Source organism: Macaca fascicularis, chromosome 1 (assembly GCF_037993035.2).
Source record: "Macaca fascicularis isolate 582-1 chromosome 1, T2T-MFA8v1.1".
NCBI lineage: Eukaryota > Metazoa > Chordata > Mammalia > Primates > Cercopithecidae > Macaca > Macaca fascicularis.
In genome coordinates this window covers 73,754,084-73,777,500 of record NC_088375.1, presented here as the reverse complement: position 1 = coordinate 73,777,500, position 23,417 = coordinate 73,754,084, and the positions used below count along the sequence as shown (strand labels likewise).

Below are 23,417 nucleotides of genomic sequence, written 5' to 3'. Positions count from 1 at the left end.
CACTCCGTAGAGACCAGATAATTTATATTCTCAGAAAAAGCATAAGGGTGCCTGTATCCCCACAGTCTTGTCATCAGAGTGTTGTCAGACTTATCTTTGCCAATTTGATATGTTAAAAACAGTATCTATCTCATAGTATCTTGAGTGTTTATTAGGAATTAGTTGGAACTTATGAACATATTTTCATAAGTTTAAAAACTGTGTTTCTTTTTTTTGTGAATGCTTCATTTCTATCTTTTGCCCACAATTTTACTGAGCTTAAGAAGCTCTTTATATATCAGGAAAATCTGTTATATTAGTAGTAATTTTTTCCCTTCATTATTGCTTTTTCCTAGCACTCTAATGCTTTCTTTTAAAAAAGATTTATATCCAGTTCATTTGAAATTTATACTGATATAATATTTCATGTATAGATCAAAACTCATTTTTTCCCAGAAAATTTTCCTTTCTCTCAAAACCATTTACTGAATAATCCTTACTGCTCCCCACTGGCTTGAGTGTCGTCTCCAAGAGCTCCTAAATTTCCATCTTTAAATTTGTGTGGATATATCTGTACCTTTATTTACATTAACCTGGTAGCTTAATGATTAAAACTGTAGAATATATTTTATTGCCTTGTAGACCTAGTCCTCTTCATTATTTTTATTTTATATAATTTCCAACGTATTCTTTTGTATTTATTTTTTTCAAACAATATTTATATCTTTCTAATTTTACCCCAGAAGTCCTGATGCTGTTTTTATAAGGATGGAACAGAATTTACAGGTGACTTAGGTAGAATTAATATCTTTATAGTGCCGGGTTTTTCTGATCAATGATATCATTATACTTTCTATTTTGTGTCTTTGTGTCTCTCACAAGAGCTCAAAGTTTTCTTCATATAGTTCTTGCACATTTCTGTTGTGTATTCATTAATATTTTAAAATTATATATGATTTAAGGAATTATGATAATATATACATTTTACATATTACCATTAAAATTAAATAACTGAAAATAGCTACTTTTAATAATTATATGTAGACTTCACTCTCAGATACCTGTCTTTTGAAAGCCATAATTTCAAATGTTTATATGTCTATTAGATGATCGTTCATCTAACTTTTACAAACATTTGAAGTCTTTTTGCTACTAAGATTATTGTCATTTTCTCTAAAATGCAGACATTTTACCAGGGGAAAATGATAATCTAATTAATTAGACTCTCAACTAGTTTTTAAAATACCAAATATGTGGTGTGTAAAATGTCAACAGAGGTTGGAACTGAAGAATCTCTGTCCTGACAGAATTTACAAACAAAAAAGCTAAGACAGACAAACTTAGCCAAATTATTCTCAAGTGCATGAGGCAGGGAAGAAACTAGATGGTGTGTCAAGTGGAACAGAAATAATTAAGGGAAGATTTTGGTAACACTGGGTCTTTCTCTTTAATTATGGATTAGAATAATGTGAGTATGAAAAACTAAAGAGAATGATGGAGAGAGCACAAACACATGTGAATGGCAAAAATTAACCAATCAGCCAACCTACACTTGGTTATATTAGAATGTATTTTTGCCATTTGCTAATGTCCACCATAAAAGTAAGGATTAGCACTTTTCTGTGGGATTCTACCTGATTTTAAACATCTATTCAATAATGAGAAACATATGATCAACAAATTAGTTTTTCTAGGGTGTGCAAGTGCCACTTACTGACCGGGAATAAGTGCTTTGCTCAATGACTCTCAAGGCTACACCATTCACCTTGCACAGGTGAACAGTCAACTCCCAGTGATCAGTTTACAACATCTCCAGTATTTTTCCACACTTATGAATTAACTATCAATTTAAATTATAGATAACAAGTTTACAATCATTCCTTATGAAACATATTGAATATGTAATTTTTAAAAAATCAAATGTGTAAGTTTGGGAATAAAAATTAAAATTTTACAGCATAGTAGTAGCAACCCGGCTTATGTAAAACTATTTATAAAATGATAAATTCTATTCAATTTATTTAACTGGTAGATGAAAGTATTGTGCCATGATAATTTATGGTTACGTCATTATTTTACAGAGCTTCAAAAGTATTCTCAGTTACAAATATAAAACAACCTAATTGTCAAGAAGAAAAATAAAAACTATGAAAAGATAAAGAAAATATTCTGAGGTCCTATAGAATAATTTTTACAATGGCAGCTTCTTTACTACTAGACTTCCCTTGGATTCTTCACACTGATCCTGTACTTAATAGACGATGCCATGTCTTAGTACACATATCCTGCTTTTTTCTTAAGTGGTTATTGTGGAGTCCTCTGCGAATTGTTTAATTCTTCATTATCCTTCCTTTTGAATGAATTGGGGAGTTATCTTCATTGCTTGATATCCTGACAGATTGTTTTGTGTCAGAGTTTCTAAGGCAAAGCACCAGGGTGTGCTAATTGCTGAGTCCTTTGTGCACTGTTAACTCTCACCTGCTCTGAAAAACTGGATTGCAGCTTAGTTTTCATCTTCAAATGTCTCTTTCTCCTAATCCCCTATTTTGTGCTGTGCCACAGAATAAAGATATTTATTTGAAAAAGAGAGATATAGATTACTGTGGGGCAAAAAAAGAGAGTAAATGAAAATGATCCTTAAGCATTAGCAAAGGGAAATGGCATTTTAGAAAAAAAGAAAAGAAAAGCAGATTGGTCAATTTTTAATGTTGAAACCAGATCATTTCATGGATCTCAGAAAATTCTTTCTGAATGTGGAGAGGTACAACAAATAGGTTTTAGGTGACTTTTTCCACAGTAAATACTTCTAACCCAAAATAAGTCCTCAAAATAAGGGTGGAAGGCAAGGACCCAGAAAGAAAGGAAATGGAAGATAGAAAGAACAACTCATGAAATTAGCATAATCAGATGCTTTTTATTTGCTTATACGACCTGACAGCCCTGAAAAAAAGAAACCCAATTAGTATTTAAGACTGTTTTTAAAAAGGCAAATAAAAATTTGGAAAATATATCTGTTATCTCTAGGTGGTTGTATTATCAATGGTTTATCTTCTCATTTTTTCTTTTATATGTACTCATTTTTTAAAAATTTCTATAATATATACATATTATTTTTGCAAAACATTAGAAAAAATAGCTCACAAGAGCAGATGATTCAAGAGCGGAGTAATTTGGAGTAAGCGCGGTGCTTCTGGCGCCAAGGAGGAGATCCGGGTGGTGAGTCAGAAGTCCTAAGGTGGAAGCTTACAGAAAGAAGGGCATCTTCACTTATTTCCAATGGTTATTCAGGAAAAGTCTTTTGGTGACTTGTGGGATGTTAAATTTAACTTTCTTCTTGCGTTTTGCCTACATATATTTTTCCAACAGCTGCTAGGGATAATCAAAGAAAAACACCAAGGATACTGCAAAACAGAAAAGAAAACTAAATAGGAGTGGTTAGAGAAATAAAGGAGCCTCTTTATACCTGAGACATAATGGTAGTGTTAGGGGAGGACTGAGGAATGGGAGATATGGGTTTTTTTGAGGTTACATTATGGGGAGCAGAAGGGGCATAAAGCTTTTACTGCAGTGGTAACATCTGGAAGGAGTGGGGCGCTTTAAAGACCGATTAGGATATTTCTAGGCAGAAAAGATAGAGTATAAAGTGATGGCTCCCCATCCCCCATTCTCTGAGCCTAAACTTTTTCTTCTGTTATAATTGGAGTCCATATCTCGTTTCAATATTGGTATCAAGTGTTTTCTCCTTGGGATAAATCCTCACCCAGAAACAAAAGAAATTAAAGGGGAACGGAAACTGCACAAATGCAGAAAACATTGCATTGCTGGTTTAAACTAGATGAATGCATATTTTTAACTACAGTTCCGAAAAATCCTAGCACCCAGAATAGGCTTACCTTCTCCCGGAATTGCCAATTACCAGGAAGAGTGCTTTATTATGTCAGTATATTCACATTCTCTAAATCTCTAAAAAAATCTTGAAAAACCAAAGAAATGCAGTCGATTTTTCAAGGTTACCCAGAGAAATCCAGTGTCCTTTTCACACAATCTAGTTCTCTGGATGCTTTTCCTCCCAGAATAAACTGTGTTTTATAAGGATTATAAGAGGGGGGAAAAAGATACAGAAGCATTTATTTTCTTGAGAAGGTAAGGAAAATAATTATGTGTGGGAACCTCTTAGACTTCCAAAGAGTCTGTAGGAAGGCTAATGCTGTTAGGAAAGGGGCAGCTTTGTTTTATAGTCCCCGATATCTGTTTTTTAGTGTGGAGGGAAATGGTCGGTTTCAGAGCTATGCTTGCAACCCATGCAGTATATCTGACACTCTGCCCTCTGGGAAAACCCGCCAGTGGGGGAATTGTTCCGGTGATGCAGTACAGCTTGTAACTTGGAATCCCGTCGGAGAACTTTGTAGTTGCTTGTCAGTCAGTGGGAAGATAAAAGAGGCAGCTTCTTTTCAAGCAATCTGAATTCATTTTCCCGTAATGAGTTAGGGGGTCAGGCAGCAGGAGTGAGTTCACCTGAGATCTTATAAACTATATTTCCTGGTGGAAGAGAGAGCGGAGGAGAAAAGGGAACATAACGTCCACCACGCAGCTGTAGAACAGCATAATGTGGCTTGTCGTTGGTCTGTTTCTTTTTATGCCCACATATCCGGATTTCAGAACATATATTTTTAGAAAGAAAGATCAAAGAAAGTACATCTTTATCTCATTTAAAAATATAAAACCCAATGTGTAAAACTGAAACTCAGTTAAAGTCTAAAGCAGCAGATGATAGTATTTCATAAACAAATACTCATGAAGCAACAATATGTTAAAGATATTGTACTATGTCTTATTACATTACCTCATTATTAACCACACAATTTATTTTAGAGACTTAGAATAAATTAAATGAGTGTCATGATAAGGAGCTCTTTTAGTTATAGACAACAGCCTCAGACCTCTCTTCCTGACCATTTCAGGTGTTGTTTCTAAATTAGCATAAAAGACATTAGGAATAAAAACTCTGGGAGAATGTTCTTATGTTCAAAGCAAGTATTAATATAAAAAAAACAGTGGGAATTTAGGGGAAATAGAGAAAATTATTCCGTTCCTATTTGTTTGGATGCAAATGTCTCTTAGGCAGAAAAGAAAGTATAGTATTTATATCTTTCCGTAAGGTTCCAACACATTTCTGGATGTATAAATTTACATACAAATCTAAACACTTGGGAAATCAAAAAGCATTTTTTTTTTCTGGACTACAAATCATGGCCATATTGTTAATGAAAATATAAATGGGCAATAATAAGATATATGTCATTTCAAATATTGGACTATAGAATGTATATGCACTGAATGTATTGACACTTCTGATTGTTTATCATGTCATGGCCAATAAAGCTATAGAAATGTTTAATTAGGACATATTCTTCCACAAGAATGGAGTTAAGCATTAATTTATCAAACTTGTTTAAGAACTCATCTGTTCTCAACACACACACAGCAGCTTATTGAATTTGTGTCTGATATCTAATTGGCTATTTTCTTGACATAATGAACAATTGCATACTCTATGCTGTTGTGTCTGTGGAGGCAGCGATGTAATGACGAAACGGAAATTGTAACCATGGGCTGTACACTGAGTTGTACACTGAGTTAGGAAATGAGGCCCACAGAGGCATGAGAGGGTACAGGATTTCGTTGTCCTCATGGCTTAACTTTGTGTTTCAAACTCTGCAGAGCGTCTCTGTGGAGGAATCTCTCCATTCTTTTTTTTTTTTTTTTTGAGACGGAGTCTCACTCTGTCGCCCAGGCTGGAGTGCAGTGGCCGGATCTCAGCTCACTGCAAGCTCTGCCTCCCGGGTTCACGTCATTCTCCTGCCTCTGCCTCCCGAGTAGCTGGAACTACAGGCGCCCGCCACCTCGCCCAGCTAGCTTTTTATATTTTTTTAGTAGAGACAGGGTTTCACCGTGTTAGTCAGGATGGTCTCGATCTCCTGACCTCGGGATCCGCCCATCTCGGCCTCCCAAAGTGCTGGGATTACAGGCTTGAGCCACCGCGCCCGGCCAGAATCTCTCCATTCTAACTCCTCATGAAAGGAGCCTGTTAGAAGCAAAATACAATCAGCAGATCACCCAAATGATGTACCTTTCGTTTTGGAAGGCTTTGCATAATTTAAAAAATAAAATGAAATTCTCCTATTTAGAGAATTTTTTAAAGCATTTAAAAACAGTCAAACCATTTTCAAACCCACACCTAAGTGATTTGGGGGTTTCTAATACATGCATGATAAAGTTTAACTGGATAAACCAGTGATAGGGCAGACACAATGTTTTCCTATAGTTGTGTACTACTGATAGACCTGTCTAGTGTTGGTTTTTGCATGCTTTGTTGTGGCAAGGCTTCAGTGCTTGTTGAATAAATAGCAATATTAGAATCAGTTTTTAAGATTTTGGTAGACTGAGCATATAGCCATTATACCTAGGAGGTGCTCAGCAGGAAAGTGTCAACTGTGAAATAATGTTAGAGGGAAACGGAAGAATGGGTTACACAGAGAAATAGAAAAAAATCTAGCCATCTGGGGCCAATGTCCTTCTCTAGCCTCTAAGACACACTCTACAACAAGGAATTCCCTTCTCTGATTCCTGAACTTCTCCTGTGGGAGTCTAGGGATCAACTTCCTTGGATGGTGATGGGTCCTCATCGTTACATAGAGTTATGAGGATTACAAACCTTATGTTTGGCCCCTTAGAAAGTGATAATGGGTGACTCCTAAATCATAGTTCTATATACCAAGAACAGCCCACATCAAACATATTTCCCAACTTTTTGTGTGAAATTCTTCATAATCAATGTGTTACTTTACTCAATTATTAGTGTTGCAGAATCTAAGGATTCCAGTGGGCTATTTACGAAAAAAAAAGCATATGGTTTTTAGAGAATTTGTATTCTTTATTTATAAATAAAGTTGCAAATAAAATTCATGTTTTTTCTTCGAGCAATATGCCTTTGGGGAGACAGCAAAGGGAGTTTTACACCCAAGGAACAGAAATCAAAAATAGAATTAAATTAAGAAATTTATTTGTTTATTTGGACATTCCTTCATTTGTTCATGTAAAAAGCGTGTATCTAGCTTGTTTTATGGAGCAAGACAGAAACAAAATGGTAGGTGCTGGGGTCAGGTGGAGAAATTTCCTCTATCCAGAGTTGAATCCTATGTTGTTTTATTTTGCTAAATTTATTAAACATTTAAATTTATATGAATGATGGTGCCTGTTCCTGGGATATTTATTCCTTCCCAGTGTAAACCTATTTCTCCAAATCATCACTATGCTAACTTAATCACTATGCTTTCAACATCTTAAATATTTTGAAAGTACTTAAGTATCTGCAAGCATGGTCTGTGAGTTGAAGGGGCTTGTGGTTTACAAGGGGAGCTAGAAATTACTCAAGTAATCATATAGAAATATAAAATTACAGACTTTAATAATTATTAAGGCAAAATTATATATAACTAAGATTTTCATAATAAGAAACAATATAAATTGGAGGGTCAAGAAAGTTCTTTTGAGCTGATGACATTTAGGGTAACTGTAACATGACTAGACACCAACTCAGAAACTAGAAAGAGGATTCCAAAATGAATGTCATTTTTAAAGGATATGAGGAAGGTAAAATTGTGGTGGATTTGAGGAAATGAAAGAAGATCATTATTGCTGGGATAGGGAATGAAGAAAAGAATGGCATAGATGAGACTAGAAAGTTAGACAGGAGCTAATTCATGCAGCAGACTGTTTTAAGGACTTTGGCATAAAGTAAAAGTGTAGTTGCAATAATTACAAAAAATTGTCAAATTTTCAGTTGTTACACAGATGAATATTAATTACATTTAGTAGCTAAAGGCTTAGATTGGAGTATCTTTTTTCTTCAGAGATAGTTTTGTTAAAATGGTACCAATTAGGCTGGGCGCAGGGGCTCACGCCTGTAATCCCAGCAGTTTGGGAGGCTGAGGCAGGTGGATCACGGGTCAGGAGTTCAAGACCAGCCTGTCCAAGTTGTCGAAAGCCCGTTTCTACTAACAATACAAAAAAAATTAGCCGAGTGTGGTGGCAGGCGCCTGTAATCCCAGCTACTCGGGAGAGTGAGGCAGAGAATTGCTTGGACCCGGGAGGTGAAGGTTGTAGTGAGCCAAGGTCGCGCCACTGCACTCCAGCCTGGGTGACAGAGCGAGACTCTGTCTCAAAAAAAAAGAAAAAAAAAAAAGGTGCCTATTATAAATGTGTTATTGGCTTGCAGTCTTTTTTTCTATGGAGGTATACATATGTGTATTCATGTGTTTCCATATATAATGTATTGAGATCTTACTACAAACACATATACTTTACACATTTAACATTATATCATGAATATTTCTTGTATTACACAAAAAACACTCATAACAAGTATTTAATACTCAATAGGTATTTAATAAACCATAGTATAGATGTGCCAGTATGTATTTATCAATTCCTTATTGTTGGCTATGTAGGTTTTTTATTCTTACTATTTGAAAGAATATTTGTTAACACATACTTCTACATTTTTTCTTGATATGTATAACTACAAAGGAATTGCTAAATTAAAGGTAGAGTATATTTTTGAAGACACACGATATGCATGGCAAAATGCTTTCAAAAAATTACATCATTTCACATGGTTTCTAATAGTATACAAATGTGTTCATCTGTCTGTAATTATATGAATTTGATAGATAAAAATGGTAGGTTGCTTTAATTTGCATTTCTTTTATTCCTATTGAGACCAAACATTTTCCATATGTTCTTTCTCTGTTTGTTTGTCTTTCTTTTTTGTCCGCTCACACACTTTACCCAGAATATTTTAGAGGTTTTAAAATTTGTTTTGGTATTTATGGCAGCTTAAATATTATAGATAGTAATTCTTAGTCATTACAATTTTAAATATTTTATCTGATTTATCTTTTTGGTCTTTTTATAAGGTTTATGACGTAGTATTTTAGATTTTTGATAATTAAATCTTTGCTAACTTATTTTTATGACAAATATTTTCTCCATCTAAAGTTGAAACAGATGTTGCTTTATTTTGCTAAATTTATCAGACTTAAATTTGTATACATAATGCTGTCTGTTTCTGAGCTATTTATTTCTTCTCTTTATACCTGTTTCTATTCTGATTGAATTGTGGTGCTTTCAACATCTTAATTATTTAGAAAATACCTTTGTATCTTATGGGTAAAGTTAATATTTTCTCCCTCCAGATTATTATTCATTTCTTTTAAAAGGTCTTAGTTCTTTTCATATGCATATTCTTCCAATTGAACATTAGATTGAGTTGAAAAAATGACACTGATACTTTTAATGGAGTCTCCTTCTTATACATTAATTCTTGTGAAACTTACATCTTCAAATATGTCTCATCTGGAAATGTGTTATTGTTCCATTTACTTAAGCAGCTTGTATCTCAGAGTAAGGTTTTGTTATTTTCCTCATAATGACCTCACATTTTTCATTAGGGTTATTCCAGGTATTTCTACTTTCGTGATTGTGTTCATTTATTTTTATTATAATATTTAAAAAAAAACTCTGGTATTACATCAGTGTTTTTAAAGCATGCCATTTTTATTCAACACTTTAAAAATATTTATACATCTGAGTTAGCAATTTCTCCAGCTCCAGGAAGACAGAAAATACACAGATCTGTACTTTCAAAGAATGTGAGTTCAGTTCACTCAGTCATATGAACTTAGTTGGATATACCACATTAACAGACAGGATAGACCTTTTTACTTTGAATAGAAAGAGCTGTAATTCAAGTTCTGTGTCACAGATGCAATCCATACACTATGGTTTCTTTAAATAAGCCATGACCAATTGATTTTTAGTAATTATTTGCTTCCAGTAATTCATGTGAGATTATTAAAATAACCTTATAAGGTAAATATAAGAGGTTTCAAATATTCCTATCCATTGAGAACCCCAGAAATTTTCCTTATTAAATTTTTCAGAAAGAAACAAATAGGTGCACAGGAAAATCCTTATAAAATTATGTCCCTAACAGAGATTATTTGTATAATAAAAATCAAGAGGGTGGGTGTTTCTAAATATTCAACTATATGGATTGAAGACATTGTGGTAAATCCATTACAAAGATTATACTGTATATTTGTTGATGAGAAAATATATATTCTTACAACTATAAAACAATCAGCATCATAAAATTCTATAATTGCAACATATGACAGTAGATCATATATATAGATGTATGTATATAGAGAGAGATGTGTGTATGTATATATATATATGAACAAATATGAAGGACACACACCAAAATATACCAAAATATTAATAATAATGATTATCTTCAGATTTTAGATAATTTCAGCTTTTGTCTTTATGGTTGCTAGTATAGCCTTAACATTTACAATAAAAAAAATTTCTTTTATATTTAGAAAAAGAAGAAATATGTGAAGCCAAAAGAGAAAAACGCAGGGGAAGGAGGGAGTTTATATCATGCTTCATCTCATACCAAAACTATTGGAAGCATTTCAGAAACAAAAGACCTTAAAACTTCAAACTCTAATAAGAAATAGGGAACAAAAATCTTGAGTTCATTATACAAGGGATATTAAAAACCTTGGGCCTCAGTTTCTTTCAGAAGCCCAGCCATTGCAATTATTATTTATTATCACCTTACTTTTACTTGAATCTCTTCAACTAAAAGTGGTTTACTTCCACTTTTCCCTAATAATTTATGTCTTTATGGTAAGAGATTTTCTTATTATCTTTCTGATTTGTACCTGTTTCCTATTTAATGATTTACTCTGTATGGCATACATGTCAAAGTTATCATGCTAGAAAAATTATTATGCTATAATAATTATGGTACCATCAAACTGAATTAAATTATGTTTCATTGTAAATAGTAAAATGTATTAATTTTTTTAAAAGCCTTTTTATGCCAGTGGAGATAAATAAAGTTACCTTTATGTACTTTCATTAAATACAATGACAGTACAAGCCAAACGACAGAACTGATAACAAATCAACACACTCCTTCTTGTAACACTCATAAGTTGTTCTGAAATTAGCTTTCTTAGGACTATGATTCAATGCAATGTATGGAACAGAATCTGTGCATTCTGTGAATAAAAGTTTCACTTCCAGCTCTTGTGAGTCTAGGTAGACAGATCTTTGAACAGTGAGGTTTTCTTCCATTGATTTAAAATGAAAATGAACCTTCATTTTAAATGTGCATTCTAATTGTCCCTTTAGCACATCAGAACAGCACTATCTAATAGAAATATAATGTGAGCTACATATATAATTTTGAATTTTCTAAAATGCACATTTTTAAAAAGTAAAATGAAACAGTTAAAACTAATTTAGTAGGGCTTGGTGCGCTGGCTCACACCTGTGATCCCAGCACTTTGGGAGGCCAAGGGTGGCAGACCACCTGAGGTCAGGAGTTTGAGACCAGTCTGGGTGACATGGCGAAACTCCGTCTCTACTAAAAATACAAAAATTAGCCAGGAGTGTTGGTGCATGCCTGTAGTCTCTCAACTACTCAGGAGGCCGAGGTGGGAGAATCACTTGAATGTGAGAGACGGAGTCTGCAGTGAGCTGAGATCACACCACTGCACTCCAGTCTGGGCAACAGAGTGACTCAGTCTCAAAAAAAAAAAAAAAAAAAAAAAAAAAAAATTAGTAGTATACCTTATTTAATCCAATCTATCTAAAATATATCATTATTTTAACATGTAATTAAAACTTACAAGTTAATAATGAGATAATACATTATTTTTTCTACCAAACTATGTTTGTATTTTACACTTGCAGGATATTTCAATTCAGATTTTTTTATCAGGTATATTCAATGTGCATTTAGATGTCATAAGTTTTCAGCTGAGAAAGTAGATCCATATACCAAATTGTTCCAAATGTATTTAAAAGTTTTCCAGTAACTGAATCAATAATCAATTTTTAATTTAAATTCATTAAAATCAAATTAGAAATTCAGCTCCTCAGCCACACTAGCCACATTTCAAGTGCTCAATAGCCATATGTGGATAGGGGCTATTGTATTGGACAGCAAAGGTTTGGAACACATGTACAAGATGTTAACACAGAGGGAAAGTTAAAAGTTAAATCAATGCCAAACTATTGGGAATGTTTTGTCTACCGGGTTTCAAGAAACAATGACGTGACTGATATTTTTCTCATTGAATCAGCTGCTTGGCTAGTTGGCTCAATTGATAGAGTAAAACAGTTGCTGGGTTTTATATACAAATCATCTCCTTGTTTATTTGGTCCTCTAATTTTCTTAAGGCAAATATTTTTGCAAATTATGCCAAACTCTGTTTCTCCTGAATATCCCTGTTATCCTCAAATATTGCTGAGTGTCTCATGAATATAACTGTTAAATGCTGTTTTGAGTTAAAACCAAGAACACCTATATTGAGAAAAAAAATAAATGTAGTTAATGTTATACCACCATGTTTTGTTCTAGCTTCTCAACTGTCTTATGAATCATGTAAATAAGCACCATAAACATCTACTGAGTGATTCTGTAATAGTTTGGATCTACAGGTCCATCATTTGTGATGACACATAGAAGTTGGCCCAGGAAAGCTAAAAGTATGTCGTATGTCAAATAATCCCTTCCATCAAGTTTAGAGCAGCATTTCTTCCCCAGCATTACAACTTTGTGTAATGGCACTTGACAGTATTGGCATTTCTGATATGACTTCTTTTGGCTAGTTCAGCATTCTTAAAAAATAAATAGTTTTTCACCCTGTGATTGAAAGGGTTAAATAGTACCAATTCATTACACTCACAAAAGGATTTATTTTGTCCTCATAAATCAGTTTTATTCCACATTTTTATTATTCCCTTGGGTGAGCTACTCCAATTGAAATCAATACAAGTGCAAGTGACACAATCAATCTCGATATTTGATTATGGATCGGAGATCCCCAGGTCTGCTTTTTAGCCAGTTTCTTTCTGATCATCTCCCCCAAAGAACTGAATATTTTTATTGGCATCTATGAGTTATGAACATGTTTAGAAAGCAGATAATAATCTTCATTTGTATGCTGACAATGGAAGCCCCACAAATGAACAAGGATTAAAAAATAAAGACTTAAAATACGTAGCTATAACATCATCAAAAAACTCTTCAAATTTCTCAGTGTTTTTCTTAAGATGAAGTCATGTTTTTAAATAACTTTATTCTTTCTTTTAAAAAAAGACCTGTTAATACAACTGGTGGCTATAAACCATATTCTTAGGGTGCTATTAGGTAAATGACTATTTTTCATGATAACGATCTTATTTACTTTCACCTGCTTGTTTCAGAGCTGAACCATATCAACTGGTCTAGGTTAGTAATAGGAGAACAGTTAAGGTGAATAAAATGCCTTTGAAGGTATCCAGGCTAGTTCTTTTCATTTCTATAATTATGCAGGCCAGAAAGCCACCATCTGGGGGATTTAAAAGAGAAAAACAGCTCAATTTTAAATTAGAGAGCAAAATTGATTAAGTTGTTCCTCAAGAGGCCAACATTTATATATCAAACTCTCTTTGCTTTACAAACATATTTATATCTTATGATCCTTTACATATCAAATGCTTATTTTGGTACTCATGGTACCATATTATTGTTTTCTTGCCTCTGACTCTAGCCACCTGTTCTAGGTTCTTAAGCAAAATATTTGAAAAGGCACAATTAAACCATTCAGCAATTCGTTATTTGATACTTAGAATAAGGCAATTATTTGATGCACTTATCTAATCATATTCTTAAAATAAATTTCAAGGTAATGTTGACACTGCATTTGTTACTTTCAACAAATATTTTAGCCTTATTTAGTCATTTACTTATTTTCACTAGAATCCATAAAAAGGGGATGTTTCATGTTTTGGACAAATTACCTACCACTGATTTTTTTCAGGAAGACATATAACTTTGAACGTTGTAGAAAAGTATTTTAGAAGCAGTTAAAATGGTAAACCCATATTTCTTTCATCCTAGCACCATTAATTACTCTTCAGTTAATCTTATTAAGCCTTTAGAACAGCAGCTATATAAGCCATATAAGCTAGGCACTTGTATTTCCATTGGCAAACTTCCTAGGCATGTGGAATTAGGGGACTATCTAGAACTTATTTTTGTCCAGCTTCATTTCCTTTTCAGTAATTTGCATTTATTAATGCTGAATAATGAAAGATAGTCAAAGCATTAATGAAGGTATGGTGCAGTGATGTAACACAGGGCTATATCAACAAAATGTTCTTTCCACATGCTTTGTTCAACTCTTTAAAAAAAATATTTACCCAAAAGAATCATTCTAGAAAGTGGAAATTACTCCCTTTATTCAAGAAGGCAGAATATTTTTAAAAAGTTAGCTTCTTTAATTGTTTAATTCAGAGGTTGGCAAATATTTTCTATAAAGGGACAGAAAGTAAACACTTTAGACTTTGCAGGCAATTTATTCTCTGCCATAATTACTCAATTCTGCAGTTATACCATGAAAATTCCTAGAAAGATAATTACTTTTGTTCTAATAAACCTTTATTTCCAAAAATAGGCAGCTGGCCAAATTTGGCTTGTAGGCTTGTGGTTTCTGGGTCTCTGTTTTATTATAACTTGTTTATAAATTAAGATACAATTTACATACTTTCCTTGGATATTTCAATCCTTTCATGATTCATTTGATTTTGCAACAATTATGAATGCTAATCTAAAAATCCGTGTAATACAGAAAACAACATCCACTAAAATCCTACTACCCATAAATAACCAATGTTAACAAAAAGTGAACATTATTTTAGAGCTTTCTCAATTCATGGGGGATTTCTTGATAGCAAACAAATTTGGTTAATTCAGGCAGAGATGAATTATATTAAAGGAATTCAACAGTTCAAAAAGTTATCAGGAAAGCTGGGGAGTCAGATTTGTGCAGAACCACAAATAACATGGCCCAGACAAGCTTGTGCCTTCTTAGGACACCCCCACCGGCACCATCACCATTCAGCTGCCTTGAAAATTATCACTCTGCTTCTGGATTCTCAACAATTTTAGAGGCATCTTGAATAATCCTTAGTTGACTGTGAGCCATTGTTTCACTGGATCAAGCTCTGTAGTCCTTAGGTGAAAGCAGTGCAACTGACTGGCAATATCGTGGTCTTACCACATGAACTTCAGCTGTCCTTTCATTTACAAAAACAAAGAAAATTAAGTTATATTTCTAATCATTTATTTCTACATACCTATTATCGTCTCCCTGATTGTTGTAATTTCTTGATCTTTTTTCTTGTACATGAATTACGAGTCTCTCAACGCTTTTCATCATACCATTGATTTAGATCTTAGCTCTATCTATTCTGTTCCTGGCTTTTTCTAACTTATTTATTAAATACTTAATGCATTTTTAAATTTCCAGATTGTTTCTCTGTCTCTGCAGTATCATTTTATCATCTTATAGGGAATATATATCATTTTTCCCCAAACTGCATGGTTATTTTGTCTTTTGATGTTAGAATCCTTTCTTTCTCTTTAGCTGTATGTACAATACTCTTTATACATTTTTTTCTTCAACCTCATCTTGCTTATGCCTTGTATGGGCAGTTATGTCCAGATTTTGCTCTGGTTCTGAGCTTGGTCTACTTCCTTTCCCTTCTGGTGCTAGTCAGTCTTCTTTTGACCTAAACTTTGAGCACTAGGTGTTGCTAGAGAGTGCAAAGATGCACTGGGCAGAATTCTGGGGACTCCAGATTTTGTCTCCTCTGAGATCCTATTATATGGCTTTTGTGGCAGCACTTGCTGCATTTATTCACATGCATCTCCCAATCCTGGGAACACCAGCTTCTTCCCCCAACTTAGCACAGGGCTTGGCAGAATGGCCAGCCCTGATTTCTCTTCCTATCTCTGCAGACTCCACTCATTGCATTTCTCTACACATTGGAGAGGATTTATTTGGCTTATACTCCTTCCTCTGGGAACAAAGGTAGGAGTTGTGCTATACTAAGAAAGAATTTACCATATCTTTCTTCTTTTAGGTTTCAATTTCATGTCAGTCATTTTTTTCATTTTCCTTTATACATTTGTACCTGGAGAATTTTCAACTAAAATTGTTAATGTTACTGTTTTCATAGCTTGTTTCCATTCTGTCACGTATTTTGGAAAGACAGTTGTGTGGTACCACTTAATTTAGAAGCTGTGAAAGTTCACAATTTGTCCAAAATCTCTTTCCAGCAAGGTGATTCATATATACAGTTCAGAGACTAACTCGGAGACTGTAAGGCGGCTTCTGACTTTCCCCACCTCCTAGTGTTCATGTCCTTGTTTACTCTCCTTCCCTTGGGTATCTTCAAAACCTGTGACTTGCTTCTCACCAGTAGAACATAACAAAGGTGATAGCATGCCACCTCCGTAAGATTGTAACCTATCTTGCTAGGAGACTCCCTCTTTTTGATACAGTAACTGGTCACGCTGGGAGACCCATATGGGAAGGAATGAGGGTGAACTCCAAGCAACTCAAAACTAGTAACTGAGGGCAGCCTTGAGCCAATAGCCGGAAAAAAACTGAGACCCTCAGTATCGACAGCCTACAACAAATTGAAAGCTACCAACAACCACCTGAGCTTGAGAGAGATCCTTCCTCATTGGAGCCTTCAGTTGGGACTTCAGTCCTGGCCAACACCTTGACTGCAGTCTTTTGAGACCCTGAGCACAGGACCCAGTTAGCTGTGCCAGACTCCTGACTCACAGAAACTATGAGATTATAAATGTATGTTGCTAAGTTTGTGGTAATACCATGATACATCGATATACAACTAACACAGGAACACCTGACTGTGTGACTGTAGCATATGAAACAGGTGGAACTCAACAGCAAAACATGGTATCATTCTCATCCAGACCCCCAAATCGTTGCTCTTCTTTTACAGAGTAACCATCTCAAGTATATATATTCCAGTAATTAGAAGAAATTGTTAAACATGTCATTAAACAAAGAATGGACCATAGGCTTTGTCTGGGATCAATAATGGTTGTCAAATTGCTCGTCTGATCCTAGTAGCACCATAGGCTTAGCATGTTCAGCATGGTTAGTAAGGCTCTACCAAAGTGTTTAGAAGGAAACACATTTTGGTGATAAAATAGTTGTGTTCATGTCCAGTGTTTGGTGTGGAAGCTGGGAACCACTTTCTCTGGGAGTATATTTGTTCAAGTAACTCTTAGCTGATTGAGATAAGGCATCAGTTTATTCAGTTGGAAAAAAGTTTCCTCAAATGGCAAATAATAAGTCAAAGTGGGAAAAAAACTCTGACATATCAGAGCATAACTTGGTTAATGAAAATAAACCATACTTCTACAATTTACGATAGTCACAGTACATCTCTGAATTTACTCTCTCTTTCTGTGTGTGTTTATATACATATATACAGTGAACTATACTGAATTTTATATATCATATAGTGAACTTTATATATAAAATGTGTACTATACATGCATATATACATATATATTTCTTTAATTTTTATGACTATTTTTAGAGCAGTTTTAGGATTACGGAAATATTAAGCATAAGGTACAGAGATTTTTGTCTATCCTTCATGCATTGTAATTCCTTTCTGATGTTCATAAAATGAGATCCATTTAGGAAAATCTGACTGTGATACATAGAGAAAGCTTGATGGGAAAAAATAAAACATGCTTCAACAAACTTTAAAAAATAATTTGCAATATTTAGAACAGTAATTGTGCCTGCACATTAAAAAAAAGAACAACAGAACAAAACACAAAGATTCTAGATATCTATAGAGCTGTCGTTGCTCTTGTATGGGCACAACCAGGGCAAATGTGTCTGAAGCATCTTTTGGTGAGTTGATAAAATGGTGCATGCATTTATTCCCTGCACTACAATTGTCATACTAGAAGAATGACCAATTTAAAGAGGAGTCAAAGAAGTATAGCTTTGACTAGATGACAACTAATTAAAATCACTATTACAGTAATTACAGTAATGTAAGAAATATGATGCATTAATCGAGCACCGTCCTCAGGAGGTCTTAGTGGTTCATAGGCTATTTATTTCTTTCTCTTTCAAATGTTCTGTGAAGAAGACAGCTTTGTGGGCATATGTCTATAAATATTTTATACATTGTCAAAAACGTAGGGCCAAGAATAGATTTCTTTCACCATATATTAATTACAAAATAAACAAACACTCAGCACCTTTCAGCTTCCTAACAACATGAGATCTATCAGAAAAATGGAATTTGGAAGAAACACTTGCTTTTGGTTAAAATAATTTAGAATAATATTTTTGGAAGGAATAAATAACTGTAAGTTAAATATTAATACAGGCTATCTAGAGTGACCTGAAATTCTTGGCTCACAGTAAAGGCTGATTTTGCCAGTTTACCTTGGTCATAACTCTATGTCTTCTGATTTTGGTATTGGCAGAATTTTGTGATACTGAGATGGAACTAAACAACTCTAAAATTTAGACCTCAATACCAGAAAAACATAGTATTTCTTTGTACAGCAAGAAGTGGGAAAAATTAGTTAATACTTTTTCTACCCTAAGATGTAATTGGATTCAGAAAAAGACTAACTTAAAGCAGGACCAGGCCTGACATATAAAATTCTCACAAGGTAACAAGAATCAGTTTGGTTTGTTCGCTGTCATTTCTCATTATAATCTTTGTCATGAGAATGGATTCATGTTGTGCCATTTTCTGTTCTTGTTACAATCTTTGTCACATGAATAAGATATCAGGATGTTAATGCCTGGCATACAGTATTGCATGTGTGATGATACTGTACAGGACTACACTGACCTTTGCAATATTATGTATTCTGATTGGTTGTTCATGTCACCTCTTTCCCACAAGTTAATAAGGCTGTAAAAAGGAGAGAACTGAAACGGCCAGCCAGTCAAATTATAGAATATTGAAAAGGTCAGAGCAGTACAGCACACAGGAAAAAAAAATTATGGAATATATGGTGCATTAAAATTATTGTGACAATGATTATAACAAGAATAGGAAAGGATACCCATTTATGTTATTTCAATCTAGAGAACCCCATAGGATGGTATCCTCGGGACAGCAATCATTTACGCATCCCTGAGTCATACATGTGAAAATATCCATTTATGCTGTTTTTTCCTTAAAAAATAATTGCATAGAAGATTTTCTACTATTCAACAAAAAAGAACATTGAAAATAAGATTTTCATCTTACAAAAGGGGCATTAATATTGTTAACTTTTCAGTTAAGACTTTGTATTTGAGACTAAAGAAAAGGTTTTTTAATAAGTAAAATCTGTTGTTCGTATGAGGTTTATTTGGTCTATTTTTTCATGTAACACTTTTCTTTGAAATAAAATAGGACTGAATGGGTTAACCTCTTTCAAGACCCTTTAGAATGTGGGATAGACTGAAAGAGCAGTTAGGAGTTTATTTAGAAATTCTACATGATCTATACAAAACTTATTTTATCTTTATGATGTGTGATGTTGGTCAATACACAAAAAATCTTTTCTTCCTCTGCATCTTCAGTGGAAGATAGTGACAAAGAGGTATAATACTTAAATCAGAAACCCTGATGTTACTGTTCTTAATTGTGCAATAATGACTACTGATTTTTAAAATTGTTTTTATGCACATTTTAAATTTTCTTATAGAACAGCTTCATTGGATTTTGTAGTCTATAAGGAGACATCTGTTTTAAACCTCAGCTTTACATTTATTTCACTAATAGAGTAAATATATTATAGTCCAAAGCTAGAGTCTGGACTCTAGAAGAATCATCCAGGATCCCAGCACCCTATGCTCCAGTGCTCATCCAGTAGGCCTGGGGTAGAATTCAGATATACAAATGTTTATGAGGTACCCGCACATGATTTTGATGTAGGTTGTGCCTGGAACAGTGGTATTGGTAACCTCATTTTGCAAAGAGCTAAGTGAGATCCCCAGTTAAAGCCCTATAGCTCAGACCAAGCCACAGAGGGTGGAGGAGGGCAACTCAACTTCAAATCACAATGCTTGGGTGGAGGTGAGGCAGGCAGTGGGGAGTCGTTGTTCCAGAACACAGAAGCTTAAAAGGTCTTGCACCATCCACTTATACTCACAAATAGGGTCAGATTGGAGGGCCTACCAGACAGGAATGGTCACCTGCGATAGGACATGCTTATCACTTTCACAATTTCAAGCTTGATTTTTGAGGCTGAACCAACGAGGCTTTCCAGTCCACTGAAAGCCCAGTTTATGCAGTGAAAAGTGGCAAAGCACAACCATCTAAAGAGCAGGAATCTGAGGACATGCATTTTAAAAATCTACCCCTCCCCCCCCAATATTGAGGAGCCTAGATTCCTAAAGTTCAAAGGAAGAAAGGAAAGACAGTGAGAATGAAATGGAGGAAGAACTAAAATCTGTGGATCCTGCTTTGGTTTTGAATCTGGACATTTTTGAGCTTCATTGAGGGCTGAAATCCTGTCAGCTACTCTAGGTCTGTGAATTGAACTGTATGTTTGTAGGGGTGAGAGAACATTAGACTCACTCAGCTGCATGGTTCCTGGAGATGTACAAGTTCTTTTTTGAGCTGAGCAAAATGGTTATGTAATTGCATGCTTCTCATAATTATTGAGTAATTATATACTTCTTATAATTACTGAGTATTCATTGTTCTATAACTAGAACTTAATGTTACAACTAATTATATAATTACCATGTATTAATGTTGTTATCTAGGAAGCTTAGAATAAAGTGCACTTATATATTTCTCCCTGCCATGCCATTTTCAAAGCAAGAAATAGTGTTCGTTTTTTTGTTTGTTTTACAACTCAAAATTTCCTTCAAAAACAAACAAGCAAAATGCAATGGAGAAAACTTCACCAACATTATAATCATACACATTTACTTATTTATTTTGTATTTGTCCCTGGCTGAAAATTTGTAAAATTATATTCACATGGCTCAATTTTAGAATTTCCATTGTTGCTTTACAAATTTCATTCTTTTATAAGACCTGCACAGTTATACTACTTGAGAGTCAATTGAATATCTGCTTGAGTCTATAGGACAAGCTGACCTTTTTGAAAGTTTACAATTGAGCATGTTAATGACAGCAGAAATACTTCCAAGGAGCTCAATATTATGGGGACAGGAGATCTTCCCATCCTGACCATGTAATTGATCTTAGGCAATGGTTAGGATGTTCACATTTAATCTTAACCAGGTTTCTTGAGAGCAGGAATTATGTCTTATGTACTTGGGGCATGTTCTCGTCAGTGCCTAGCAAAGCCTTCTCCTTGCATGCAGTTGGAGCTCAATAATCCTCAGTAGAAGCAAGTTGACTATTTGTAAAGAACCTATGAAAGCTAAAATGGCATAAATTGGAAATGTCTTTTTAGTGCATAATGAAATTATCAAAGGCTGCTTTGTAGGTTTTATAACGTCTTGCTAATATGTATTACACATTTAAAGGAGTGCATTATCTACTTCCATTTTAGGACCTTGAAATCACTCTTTAAGCTATGAATATGTCTTTATCTGCTTTTACTGAAAGTGAGTAGAAATTATCATTGTCATGTTTTAGCCCACAAGCACTGTTTATTTCTTTTGAAATAAACTACTTCTTTGGACGTGCCAATTTTGGGTCCAGAGTAATAAATTATATTATGCCACTAGGGCTCTCTTCTGCTCATGGAAAAAACTCCTGAGTATTTTGTAACAGATTTTCCGGTGACTTCCTCCATCCCCAAATTGTTATAAGTATCTTTTTAAATAACTTTTTGTATGTTTTTAAAATGTGTTGGACCTACGCACATTTCAAGAAAATAGTCAAGTAATAACCAGATATCAGAATCTCTTTTGCATGATTTGATCTTCATTAATTTCAGTTTGAAATATAATCTGATGGGACAGTGGCACATTGGTAGGGGATGAGATTAGTGCTGCTTTGTTCATTGAAAAACCTTAGAATTTTGATTAATAATACATTGTTAGGTTGGAAGGGGTAGAGAATAGGTAGGCAATTGCTACTGAGAAAATGAAATACAGGGTATAAAATTCTTAATCACTTGCTAGTTCTAAATGGCTAGAATGTATCAATTGTATGGATTACAACAAAAACAATAACATCATTCCTAGCTGCTGTTTATGAGCAACTAATATGTGCTAGATATGATAAAGAAATCATCTTACTTGATTTTCACAATAGCACTGCAATGTAAATACTGTATTATCATTCCCAGTTCACAGTTGAAGGACCAGATATTCAGAGATATTAAATAAATTAGCAAAGAGCACATTACTAAAGAATACAAGAACATGTTCAAATGCAGGACTTTCTGACAACCAAATTTATGTTCTTTCCTTTGCACTATACTTTGCTACTAAACTGTGTTAAAATATAATGTTTTTGTAAATATTATAAACATTGCATTTTGTATACTATACGATGCAAGATAACTTTTAGTATGATGCCATCTTTTACTTTTTAAGCATTTGTTCAATAAAGATTATATCAGTATCTGGAGATCTTGCGAGTATGTAGAGATGAGGTCTTGCTATGTTGCCTTGCCTGGGTGGTACTCTTAATCATTCATTTTTCTGTTTTTTAAGAGTTATTGTATCATTTCTAAAATTGACAAAAATTAAGCAATATTTTAAAATATCGTATCATCAATTTTTCAGGAAAGCATCTAATATAGAAAAGTGTTACAATTTTCATTTGTAGCCCTTTTCTTATTTTAACCCTAATTTCTGACTCTTAACCTGAAATTTAACCTAATGGTGTAAGAGAGAGATAAAACACTGTTATTAGGCAGCAATATTTTCCTGCATTGTGGACTGATGAGATTTAAGAATGGATTTGCTAAAGCTTTGGAAGGAGAGTGGTGGTGGGAGCAGGGTGAGGACATATAGAGAGTGACTCTTTTATATAGCTAGGCAGCTTCTGCATTTTCTCATAAAGCTAAAAATATTAGATCTTCTGGTCAAAGTGGACATATAGTACCTCCCATACCCAGTTGCTTTTCAGGATATTCTGACTAATTCTAATTTAAAGAGGTATTAGATAGAAAGAAATCCACCCACATTTCAAGCAAAGTGAACAGAAAATACCTCAGTTTGTGATATATACAATATCTGACTCATATGTCTGAGTATAGTACGTGTATCCAGAACCATTCTATTTGAGGAATACTGTATTATTTCTTCCTGTCTGCATATCCAAAAAAATTCAGGGATTTTTACTGGAAAAAGAAAACTCAAAAAATTATAAACAACTTATCAAGTAATCAATTTCTACATTTGTGCAATATTTTTACTTATATGCTTGATACTTGTGATATGGCTTTATCCTACAGTTATCTAAGAATATTCCTCAAATAGATTGCTGTGATGAATGAATTGGCCAGGTCAACCCAG

At 34.0% G+C, this 23,417-nt stretch overlaps 1 protein-coding gene across 1 annotated transcript in view; it reads left to right on the top strand.

Moving 5' to 3' along the window:
* The window catches only part of USH2A (usherin), an 800,507-nt gene that overhangs the window by 458,986 nt on the left and 318,104 nt on the right, over positions 1-23,417 (top strand). The gene's annotated exons all lie outside the window — the stretch shown is intronic.